Genomic DNA, 12,778 nt, shown 5'->3' on the forward strand with positions numbered 1-12,778 from the left:
TCCATACATGGGTACACTCCATACAAATACTTTCAGAAACGACTTCCTGACACTTAGATCTATAGTCGATGTTAACAAATTTCTCTTTTTCAGAAACGCTTTCCTTGCCATTGCCAGTCTACATTCTATATTCTCTCTACTTCGACCACCATCAGTTATTTTGCTCCCCAAATAGCAAAACTCATTTACTACTTTAAGCCTCTCATTTCCTAATCTAATTCCCGCAGCATCACCCGATTTAAGCCGGCCGGAGTGGCCGAGCGGTTCTAGGCGCTACAGTTGGTACTGCGCGACCGCTACGGTCGCAGGTTCGAATCCTGCCTCGGGCATGGATGTGTGTGATGTCCTTAGGTTAGTTAGGTTTAAGTAATTCTAAGTTCTAGGGGACTGATGACCTAAGAAGTTAAGTCCCATAGTGGTCAGAGCCATTTTAACCATTTTGAACCCGATTTAATTCGACCACATTCCAGTATCCCCGTTTTGCTTCTGTTAATGTTCATCTTATATCCTCCTTTCAAGACACTGTCCATTCCGTTCAGCTGCTCTTCCAGGTCGGCAGTCAGGTAGATGCATTATTTCTCGATTTCCAAGAAGCATTTGATTCAGTACCACACCTACGCTTATTATGAAAAGTGCTATTTCTTGTGGTATAATGTGAAATATGTGACTGGACTGAAATAGGGAGCATGCAGGAAGTTATCCTGGATAGAGAATCATAGATGTACAGGAAATAAAGGCTGGGCTCCAGGAAGTGTTAGCACCCTTGTTATTCATTTTGTTTATGAACGACATTGCAGACTATGTTAATAGCAGCCTCAGACTTTACCTGCAATCAGATACTGTCTGAAAGAAGCTGGACAAATATTCAGTCAGACACTGATAAGATGTCAAAGTGGTGGAAAGCCTAGCAACTAACTTTAAACGTTCAGAAATATAAAATTTTGCACTTCAAAAAACGGAGATATGCAGTATCTTATGTATATAATATTAATGAGAGACATCTGCAATCGGTCCACTCCTATAAATTTCGGGGTGCATCAATTTGTCGAGATATCAAATGGAACAATCACATAGTCCCAGTCGTAGGTAAGGCAAGTGCGAGACAGCGGTCGATTAATAGAAAACTAACGAAATTTCATCAGTTTACAACAGTTTACAAACAGCCGTGCGATCTGTCCCGGAATATTGCTCAAGAATGTGGGACCTGTACCAAATAGGGGCTAACAGGGGATATTTAACGGATACAAAGAAGAGCAGCACCAATGGTCAGAGGTTTGCTCTGCCCATGGGTGAGTGTCACGAAGATGCTGAAATAACTGAATTGGCAGACGCTTGAAGATATGTGTATTAGGCCTACTAAAGGGGGGAACGGGACGGAAGTATTTTATGCCCACCAAAAAAATTTTCTTTAACATCAGTGTATTGTTGATTTATATTAACAACATGTAATGATGTGTAACTGGGGTCCAGAAGTTGAAAATATCTTTTAGCGCACACTCAAAAATTCCGAAGTACTTTCAGTAATACGTGTTACCGAGCAGGCGGAGGGTACTTTGTGAGCGCCACAAAAAGGCTTAAAAAGGCTTAAAAATATACAAATTTCGTTGATTATTGTTGACTTTTATACACAACACACCTATTAAAGAGATACTGATGCGTAAATAAGGTCCTGAAACTGATAATACTGAATGTGACTTTCACTGTGAAAAGTCACATCTACTATGGAGGCTTAAATACGCGGGTAGAGTTTAACACAAAAATTTAAACATTTATAGACTCTGCTAGAAAGCCGCACTGGATAGCCGCGTGGTCTAAGGCGCCTTGCCACGGTTCGTGCGGCTTCTCCCGTCGGAGGTTCGAGTCCTCCCTCGGGCATGAGTGTGTTGTCCTTCGCGTAAGTTAATTTAAGTTAGATTAAGTAGTGTGTAAGCTTAGGGATCGATGACATCAGCAGTTTAGTCCCATAGGAACTTACCACTAATTTCAAAATTTCTGGTAGAGGACCTCATTAAAAACAAAAAAATATTTTTTTCATAATGGCAAAATACCTGAATAGATTACAGTAGTTTCCAAAGGTGAGTGCGAAGTACTCCCCCTTCCTCCCCCCCCCCCCCTTCCCCACCTTTGTTACTGTGAGAGTTAAGGGCTGAATGTAGGAATATATTACAGTCTTCTATGCAACGCTCCCAAAGAGGACATGAACACAATATTAAATTAATTACAGTGTACATACAGATATTTGAGCAATAATTCTCCCCTCGGTCCATACGTGAATGATTTTGGAAAAAGCACTGATAACAGGTATAATGGGGGCTACCCTCTGCCACGCACTTCACAGTGCTTGACAGAGTTTGAATGTAGATGCAGATGCATATGCATAAGTAAGACCGTGAATTCCTTACTACGAAAATCGATTGAAAAATATTCAGAAGAGGTAGCAGATTAAAGTACAAATTTCATCGCATAGAAATACAATGCAGATAAAGAAATTAGATGCCGCAAAAGTACGAAATTTAGGTCGTGCCCATGTATGACCAAATCGACTAAAGCTAGGTATTGGTCACCTCTACCAAACATAACATTTCGTTAAGCAATAAACGTGAAATTACTTGTAACATGTACCTTGACGTTCTCTTGAGTCAAGCGTGTGGTGTTACACATTTATTACGATTAAATAGTTTTTTTTTTCTTTATTGAGTTTCAATTCCCCCCGAAGGGGGCGGGCTGGCAGCAGCTTACTACGCTGCTCTACAGCCTACAGACTTTTTTGAAATAAAGGAAGAAGAAAGAAACAAGGAAAAACAGGCGATAAAATGGTGATTTAAAGTGTAAAATGGCGTAAAATTGCGGAAAGTTAAAACAGAAAGCAAATGGGGTTGGAAATGTAGATAAAAAAGACAGGAATCAGACAAGTTACATAGTAGACACACAATTAAAAAACATGGCGACAGTCTGGTTTCTGTTCGCAAGAGATAAAAGGCACACCCAGCGTAAATAGTTATTAACGATATTCTCTAAAACATAGATCGTAGGTTCACAACAGTATTGAGAACAATTGTTTCGAGCATACGTTATAACCTTACTGGTTGGAAGTAGCCAATCAGAAACAATATAACGTTTACGACGCCTCTGGTGGAGGAAATTGGAAACCTTATAAGAAACAAACGAATGTGGTGCCACTACCGGAATGAGTGTGAACTTGAATAGGTTGTTGCAGTCGCAGCGCCACTACTGAAGTAAAACGCAAACATCCGAAACAAAAGATTTACGATTCCCGTTCAGCGCAATATTTTGGAATGGTTTTAAAGGGATCCATATCTACAACCAAGTTCACAGTCGTTTGTAAAGTATGCATGTAGACAGACATACATTTACCACCCTGTGGTTACCTCTCCGTCTCGTAAAATAGCACGAAATTGTTGACATAGAGGTGAGTGTAAAAGCCTGCTTGTGAGAACAGACTCGTCTGTAGTGTAGTCCGAGGTCCGACAACGGATGTGAAAGCGAAGAACGTTTCTGCGGTGCCAGATTTGTCTGTAGCGTAGCCTGAGGTCTAGGTTAGGTTGGAAAGCAACAGTTTGTTTGTGAAAAGCGAAGACAACGAATGCGATAGCGAAAAACGTGTCTATGGTGACAGACTGGTCTCTAGCGCACCCTGGAATGCAACATTTTGTTTGCGAGTTGGCGAAGCGAACGAATGTGATAGCGAAGAGGATGTCTGTGGTCACAGATTGTTCTGTAGCGTAGCCCGAGGTCTAGGCTACGTTGGAACGCAATCGTCTGGTTGTGAGTTCGCGAAGACAACGAATGTGATAGCGCAAAACGTGCTAGTAATGACACGCTGGTCTGTCCATTACTCTGTGCAAACTTCAGGCGTTAGATGTTAAATAATATTTACGCCATTTGGAAGGTATTTGAAGTGCTTTTCCTTAAATATTTAATTTTATTCCGAATCTGACATGTCTAGGCCTGCATCACAGTGCGAAATTTCCTTTCTCTCCTGAATGGGAATTGTCAGATACAGAAGTGACATATTATATATTCTATCATGTGTGTTCGACTTGTGTTCCTCTCGTTTTGTAATTACAGTCGGTACAAGTACGCTGTGTCCCCCAGTGGTTGTCGATATATAATGCAGTCTTTATACAGTTAGCGATTGGTTGGAGTTATCGTTAAACTTTTGATTTTCCCTTTTTTTCAGTTGCATTGTCTTTGTCTTTCTTCCGAAAAGTGAGTAGTTTGTCGCCTAGTTAAATAATGTTATCTTCGAACGTGTACTGAGTGTTTGTCGCGCCTTAAAAGTGAGCCAGCGAGTCGATCTCAAGTTCCTGTATAGTCTGAAAGAGGCAAATTCTAGATTGCTGTATGGCGAGTGGATTCACCGCGACAAAAAGAAGCAATGACGCTGTTACCAAAGAAGAGTTTGAGTGACGGATTCATATGGAAGTGTCGTGTAAAAAGGAGTAATTGGCACTAGAAACAATGTTCGGTAAGAAAATTTTCCTGGCTTGCAGACAACAACTACCGATAAGTGCCATTCTGCGATTGACATACTTTTGAGTGTATGAATGTGTCAGCAAATACATTTATTACGAGTTACGACTTGGCAGTAAGTCTGGTGCTGGCTGGAAAGAACACTGTAGAGAAGTTTTTATTGCTACGTGTTTAGAGAAAAGTGGAAAACTTGGGGGACGGGAAAAATGTAATCGTGGAAAATGATGAATCTCTATTTGGCAAGAAAAACTGTGGGTGGGACAATAACGCACAAGGGTGACAGGTGCTCGGCGCTTGAAAGAGTCACTGGTAAGTTCTTTTTTTCGCGTTGTTCAAGAAAACTCTAAAGATATACTTAAGGAGATAATTAATGAAAATATTTTACCTGTGACAACAATAGTGTCCGATTGTTTCAGTCCCTATACATGCCTAAAAGATGATTCAAGCATTTATCCGTAAGCAACAGCAGGAGCCAAATACCGGATCACATACAAACACCAAGGAATGTTGTCTGCAACTAAATGATCAGTGTCAGGAACAACACAGTGCACAGAGTTCTTTGACTCTTATTTATTTGAATACACATAAAGAAAGCAATTTAAAGACAAAAAAACTTATTCATGTTTTTCATGAATAGTGCAGCTCGTCTGTACGTCGGCATATCGTACGTGGTTACATGTGCCGGTCTACCGCTAGTAAATATATACAAGTATAAGTAAGTATTTGGTGGTCTACAGTTTGCTCCATACAAATGCAAAAAAGAAAATTCTTGTTGACCATTTCCCACTCGCATTTGTGTCACAGACATACCTTCCAATACTACACCTCATTTTTGTGCTGCATTTGTGTTTGCTCCAGTATTCGTTTCCTTGAGAGTTATTTGTTCAAAAAAATGTTCAAATGTGTGTGAAATCTTATGGGACTTAACTACTAAGGTCATCAGTCCCTAAGCTTACACACTACCTAACCTAAATTATCCTAAGCACAAACACACACACCCATGCCCGAGGGAGGACTGTAACCTCCGCGGGGACCAGCTGCACGGTTCACGACTGCAGCGCCCCTAGACCGCTCGGCTAATCCCGCGCGGCGAAAGTTATTTGTGATTTATGGCATGGATCTTGGATTCTTCCTACCTATAAGAACTGAAACAATCATACTGTGAAATTATCTCCTGGAGTTTGATTAAATACGACAACACGGATAAAACAGAGATTGTCTTTTTCACTTAGCAGAATACCTATTCCCTGTTTACAATTTTTACTAGGCCAAATATAGAGTCCTGTTTCTGCTATTATGTACGTCCTGCCAACCATTTCATTATCTCTAAAAACATTTCAGTTCACTCTTTTCGCCGTTCATTCCAATTGACAGCAGATTTATTTACAAAATAAGTCACATCAAATAAGTTGGTTCTTATATCGTACTTATCTACCTCTCGAAAATTATGGTTTATTAATGGTTTGTTGTGTGTAATCTGAGTACCATTTCGATTTCAATGTCCACTCGCGCCGATTTTCTTACCACTTCCCTTATTGCCATACCTACATTCTTTGTAGATACAAGAATCACTGTACCATGGCTCTTCTCACAGTTTCTCTCTTTCGTGATAAACGCAATGGTCTACTGCCAATGTGAGAAGCTGACTCTTAATCTGCCAGCTGAGTCGCGAAATCTGAATTGCTTTTCTATCCTACTTGCTTTCCCGCTACGTATGACGTCATTATGACGCTTCGGGAACTGAGCTTCCTCCTTGGTTGAACGATTTTCAAGTTTCTGAACTGTCTGTCGTTTTCAACATTCGCCCCATTTAAGACACTGTTCCTTGTAAATTAATAAAACTGCAAGATAAATTGAGAAATGTTTCAGGCGATAGAAAAAACTTTGCTGATTATTTCGGTGCTAAATAATGCTGTATTGTTTCGTAATGCAGAAACGTTGTGAAGATAGCTTACTTATCCGATTGATGTACGTTATAAGACATACTGATTGATATTCAGAAATGCGAGGGGGTCCAATACGTAACTTTCACGAAACAGTTCGATAAGAAACGAGCCACACATGCTTTTACTAATTCTCGTTATCTACAAACACCTATTTCTGTTTGAATTGTATCTACAGAATCACAATGAGAATAAAGAACGCGTACGTATTGAACTCTTCATTTTTGGTTGAATAATTTCTGAATTATCTCATTTGAGTCTATTTACCTATTTAAAAATCTCATTGCACGTGAAACCTGTTCGAACGCCACCTGATGGAGAAAAAAATATCGGAAAGAACATAGGAGTTAAACATTTACTACCGCAAATGCCAGTCTTGTGGATCTCCGCGCAAGAAAAACCTCACTTCACAAAGAATTTCCAGCGATGTGAACTATGACTGATTACCTTATATCAGACATACGTATTCAGTCCAGTTTTCATTCGAAGCTCTGCTGTGTTGTTCGAGCTTTGGGAGTACAAAACAGTAACATAACATTTTAGTGGGATTCGGAGTGGTGCATATAGTAGAATTTGCTTCTTAATCATATCGAATGACTGAAATGCTACGTACACGAGAATTTTACGAAATTTGAAGGTAATTAACAAGAGCATCTAAAATAATTAACGTGTATTCTGGATTATAATAAGTCACATTCCTGCTTCCAAGTCACACATCATTGAACTTTGTACAATATAGACAAATCAGTCAAAAGTCCGTTTAAGTCCGTTTATCTGTGAATTATTGTCTTATTATCGCCACAGCTTTTAACGGAACATGTGTTAGTGATGAAACAGACTAGATGGCATATTTTGGACTTGTTTGTAAGCGGAATTTGTTATCTTTAAAGAAGTAAATGCTGTATGCGTTCTTTGTAAAAGGATTTTCTGCAACAATTATGAGGATTTTCCAGGTTGTTCATTCTGGTAACGCTCGTAAATACTCTGGAGGTCCTTTACCAATAGCAGAACCACGCAATAGATATCGACAAAATTGTAGATCCGGTTGCAAGCAGGTACTTAACGACAGCCGTTGTCCTTTTTATTAGTACATTTCTAGTAAGTAGCGTCGAACAAAACAATGCGTTTTCTATCTGTTGCTGCATATATCTTATGTATTCGGCAGAGAGCATTCGATTTCCACAATATAACCCAAAGAAATACATCGCTTTCAAAATTATCCATATCTTTCTTTCGATAATCATGCATTTGAATGTGATATATGCTATAGTCATGCAATCGTCTATGGGAAAGCGTAACACACTTGAAAGAAAATTAAATAGATGCACAAAATCTGTTCACGCCCATGGTTACAGGAGCTCATGTTTGCAAGACCCTTGTCCTTATACATAGTTCGCAGCTACACAAATATGAAAGCAATAGAACAAATGTTAGTTCATGTGGAATTCACATGCCACAAAAAAATGGAAAGCGATGACGAGAAGCAGGAATAAACTTCAAAACGAACTGTCATTGTTGTAATTAACTTAACCTCCACCAACAATTCGTTTTTGGTATAAACACTTACCTTTGCCGCATAGAACAAATCATTTACGTTAACGCTAGAAATTTGATCCATTTCGATGGTTCTACCCGTAGACGAACTATTTTGATTTTCTTAACCGTAAATGCCCCATACTGACGTAGTATCAGCCAAAGAGTAAACACGAGGCTGGCTGGGTTACAAGCAGAGACGTTACGATCTAATAAATCATACGGCACGTTCTCTGCTCGTAATTTCAACTCCCGCAATTAATATCGACTTTTGTAATATGTACAAAGTGTGCTTTCAGAGGAATCAATTTTTCCCACTCAGGTAGCACGAATGTAAACTGAAACTTTACTTCGATGTCCAACTAAATTACTAATGGAATTCAGCGGCAACTTTTTTGCCTTCCTACCTGTTTATGTACTACTATGTCAGAAGATTCACATTAACTAAAAGGATGTGCGACTAACTGCACTGTAACTGTGCAAGCCTATAGCAGTAATTAGGTAAACCAGATCCGAAAGAAAACGTCATTTTCCACATATTTATCGTGTCTGTCCATTCTTATATGTGTGAACCTATGAAGTGTCTGAGACTGTTTTGGAGAGCCTCTTCTCTTCGTCAAGAATTATCTGTTTGATAAATTCATTTGTACCTACGTGCGCGATATTTTAATTGCGTCTCTGCTGTTGTTATCTTTGCAAAATATATACATTTATACAAAAATCTTAAAAGCGGCCAACGTAACTTTTCCTTTTTTCATTATATGTCTATAAAATATTACGTAAGAATAAGTAATTCGCATGAAATATGTAACTTGCGGGTAGTCTCTGGCGTACTAATATAACGTTTCCTGGTTAGTCAGTGTCTCCTTTCTTGCTGAATTTTCAAATGTCGCTACTACTTTCAGCAACGACGTAGTCAACTTTCGGTGGACCATGATAGTAAGCTTCACCGTTTACAAAATGTAGGGAGCCTTTAAAATCATTTGTTACATTGGTTTGCATGGGAAATAAACTTTTGTCTGCTGAGCATGGTGTTATAATTAACTTTATACATTTTGAGTTCGCTGGATAGAAGTAGGGCCGTTGCAGTCACAAACTGTCTATCAAGTATCAGTTTAAAGATAAAGATTTTTATCATTCTCATCGGTTATAGTAGCTTATTAAAATGGAATTAAAATTTGCTCCTGCACAAACTTTAAACTGCCGTTATTAATAATGTTAACAGCGACATTGTAGTAGCAACTTGAAATTAATTTGCAAAACTGCAGAAAGTTAAAAAATACTAAGTGTATTAGTTACAAAGAAACTTCTCTGATTTCCTTGGGTAGATAATCTCAGGAATGTTATGCTTGTGTTCCCCTTCTACCATAAAAACTAGTAGACTGGCCTTACTGTGCAGAAGCTATAGGGCTGGTGTGGCTCCAACATAAACCACGGGACTGTTGGCAAAACGTGGCGGGATTTCAAATCAGCGGTCTGCCATCCTATGTTTGTATCGTATTTTACCCACATTTCTCAGTTGACTGCCAAACGCTTCCAACAAAAATTACTTTTTTATTTGCGAAAACTTAAGTGAGAACTACATTTGACCTGGATTTGTTCACAGTACCATTTACAAAATCTAACAAATACATCGAACGCCCCTCTCTTGGGCAGCGGGACGAAATTACTATACTACCAATTAAAGTAAAATGTCGCTAAAATTCTTTTAAACAGTAAGAGTGGGCTCGTGTAGAAACTTTAAACATTGGATTCGCCGCTCTAGTCACTTATAAAAGAAAATGGGATATGGGAATTATGTCAACAATAGGCGCCAATATTGTCGACTTTACGAGCAGGTCCATTTTAGAATATAAATTTTGGGTGCACTTCATAGGTTCAGTTCCTACAATTTTTACAGAAATTTAAACTATCAGTTAAAAAAAATGATACTTTAGATGAAAGGTGAGACTTTGAAGTTTCAGAAAATAATTTTGGAGCCTACATTTATTTAATAGTATTAGAAGGTAGAAAAAAATTCTCTTCATGTGTCGACTATAGGTGCTCTTACCTTATTATAATTTCACTTGTATATACAAAAAGGCGCGTATGTGCAGATGGCTTACGGTTTTTCCGTTTCAGGGCCCGTATCCGAAGCTGCCTTTGGTTTTCATCTGACTTTACAGGTATCACTTTCAACACTTTAATTTACGTGATACTCTATTTCAAGTGTAAAAAACATATAAAAGTCACGTCAGCAGATTTCAATAAACGCATCTGCACTATCATAGAAACACTTACACGTGAAATGTAATGCCATTTCCCCCGACAAAACGTTGAGTACAGCCATAAGCGCAACACGAAACAACCATGTTTTGCCAATATTCACGTGACTTTAGCCCAGAGATGTTGGAGCCACGAAAATGACTTCAGGGACAGTCTATTATATTTATGGTCGAAGGTGTTCCCCCTACCATAATAACTTTATTCCATAATATTGGCGCCAATGTCACATCATTAACCCCTTTACCGCTTACATGAACACCTGAGCTTTGACCTTTCTTTCGTATGTGTCGACACCTCACTCATTGTTTGAAGCGTTGCCGTACCCGAGGGTGACATCGTAGGATGCTACGCACCACTTCAGAGGAAGGCTGCAGGCACTTTTGAGACAAATTTCCAACTTCTGAGTCACAATGGGAGACTATCTCTTGGTTTCGAGAAAGTGATCCTATAATTGCGTTGCGCAATGTAGATAAGTCTGAACAGCCCAGAAACAATGTGACGTCTAACAGGTTTTTTCAGATATCTCTCCCTTTCGTTTTTCTGTTTTAAACGTTATCTGGGTAGCATGGTCAGTTGCTCCACTGGCACGTTTTTAATGTTTCTTAGCACGTTTTTAATGTTTCCCAGTTTTCAGGACAGGCTCGATGTTTCCAAGGTTTCATGGCTGTAAATATTCAGACTAAGATTCCTCTGAGCTTGAAAACCAGTAAAAAATTTTGATGTATTGTTTAAACTAGCATCTGTGCTAAAGAGTCTATAGCAAAAACAGTAAAACTTTTGGTTTATTGCTGGCCGGGGTGGCCGAGCGGTTCTAGGCGCTACAGTCTGGAACCGCGCGACCGCTACGGTCGCAGGTTCAAATCCTGCCTCGAGCATGGATGTATGTGATGTCCTTAGGTTAGTTAGGTTTAATTAGTTCTAAGTTCTGGGGCAGACTCGTCCAAACTGTGCCCCTGGGGCGCTAGCGACCGCGATCGCCCGCGGCCAGCGCCCAAGGTGAATTTCTATGTTGTCGCAGTGGCCGAGCGTATCTCTCAACTGACCGAGCCTCGCCATGCCGCTGTACGCAGATATTGCAATAGATAAAAATTTATTTTGCGACCACACATCGCTGTCCTTTTCAACGGAACTGGGGGAAAACTCATCTAAAACCAATCTTTTTTGTTAGTTTTTTTATTTGACTTTCACCGAATGAAACAATTAATTGTTAAAGTGATAAAAGTGTTTTAAAAACAGGATTGTACAAAGTTAATTGTATGTTCTTTTTTGGCGTGGTACGAGCAGGAAACAGGTGGGCCAAGTTTGTGCGCAAGTTACGAATGATCGCTGAGAATTGGGAAAGCAGGGAAACCCTTTGCTGCTGGGAATCTCATCAAGGATTGCCTGGTCGACTCGGCGGCTTGTATTTGTCTACCAGACCTCACGGAAAAATTTGAGAAATAGCTCTTTCGCCTCAAACTGTTGCTCACAGAGTCGAAGATATGTTCTCAGATATGGAGCAGCAATTAATGGAGAGAGCGGCAAACTTCATTTCACTTTCTATCGCTCTTGACGAGTCCGCGGACGTTGCGGACATATCTCAGCTCGTCATGTTCATTCGAGGTGTCGACGACAATCTGCGTGTCACCGAATAATTTCTCGATCTTATACCATTAAAAGACACAACCACGGGTTTGGATATTTTTCTAGCCGTGGAAAACGTGTTTGTGTCAATGGGTTTAAAATGGGAACGCCTGACCAGTGTAACAAGGGATGGAGCCCCTGCGCTACGAGGGATACGCACTGGATTTCTGAGTCAAAAATGGCTGAAGTTGGCTGTTCCTTATTCGCGGCAGTCCATTGTCTGATACACCAGGAGGCACTTTGTGCGAAGATTGTCAACATAAAAAATGTTATGGACACAGTTCTTCGAACGGTTAATTATCTTCGCTCGCATGGACTCACACATCGCCAATTTAAAGAATTTCTGGCTGATATCGAAGCGGAACACCCGGAAATGCCCTACCACACAGAAATAAGATGGTTGACAGAGGGGAGGTGCTTCATCGGTTTTTCTCCTTGAGGGGAGAAATAAATATCTTTTTGGAAATGAAAGGACGTCCAGAAGAATTGCTTTGTGATCATAAGTGGGTGGCAAATTTGGCTGAGTGACCTTACTGGTCATTTAAATACTTTGAACGTTTCACTCCAACGCGAAAATCACTATGTCGTTGCATTTAAAAAAAAACTTATTTTGTGGGAAAAACAATTGCGCAAGAAGAATTGTGGACACTTTCCCGCACTAGACAGCGTTAAAGAAGATGTGGATTTTTCAGATTATGTTGCAATTATTTGCGAATTACAAGAACGGTATGAAAACAGATTTTTGGAGATAAGTGAGCTTCAACCAGCCTTATATATATTTGTTCGCCCGTTTTCCCTTCGGGCACAGGACGTCTCACAAGTGCTTCAACTATAGCTGATTGACCTGCAGTGCGATATCCGCCTGAAGGACCGCTTTCTCATGTGTAAAACTTTGGATGACTTTTACAGCTGTCTTTCAC

Source organism: Schistocerca nitens, chromosome 1, assembly GCF_023898315.1.
Source record: "Schistocerca nitens isolate TAMUIC-IGC-003100 chromosome 1, iqSchNite1.1, whole genome shotgun sequence".
Taxonomy (NCBI): Eukaryota; Metazoa; Arthropoda; class Insecta; order Orthoptera; family Acrididae; genus Schistocerca; species Schistocerca nitens.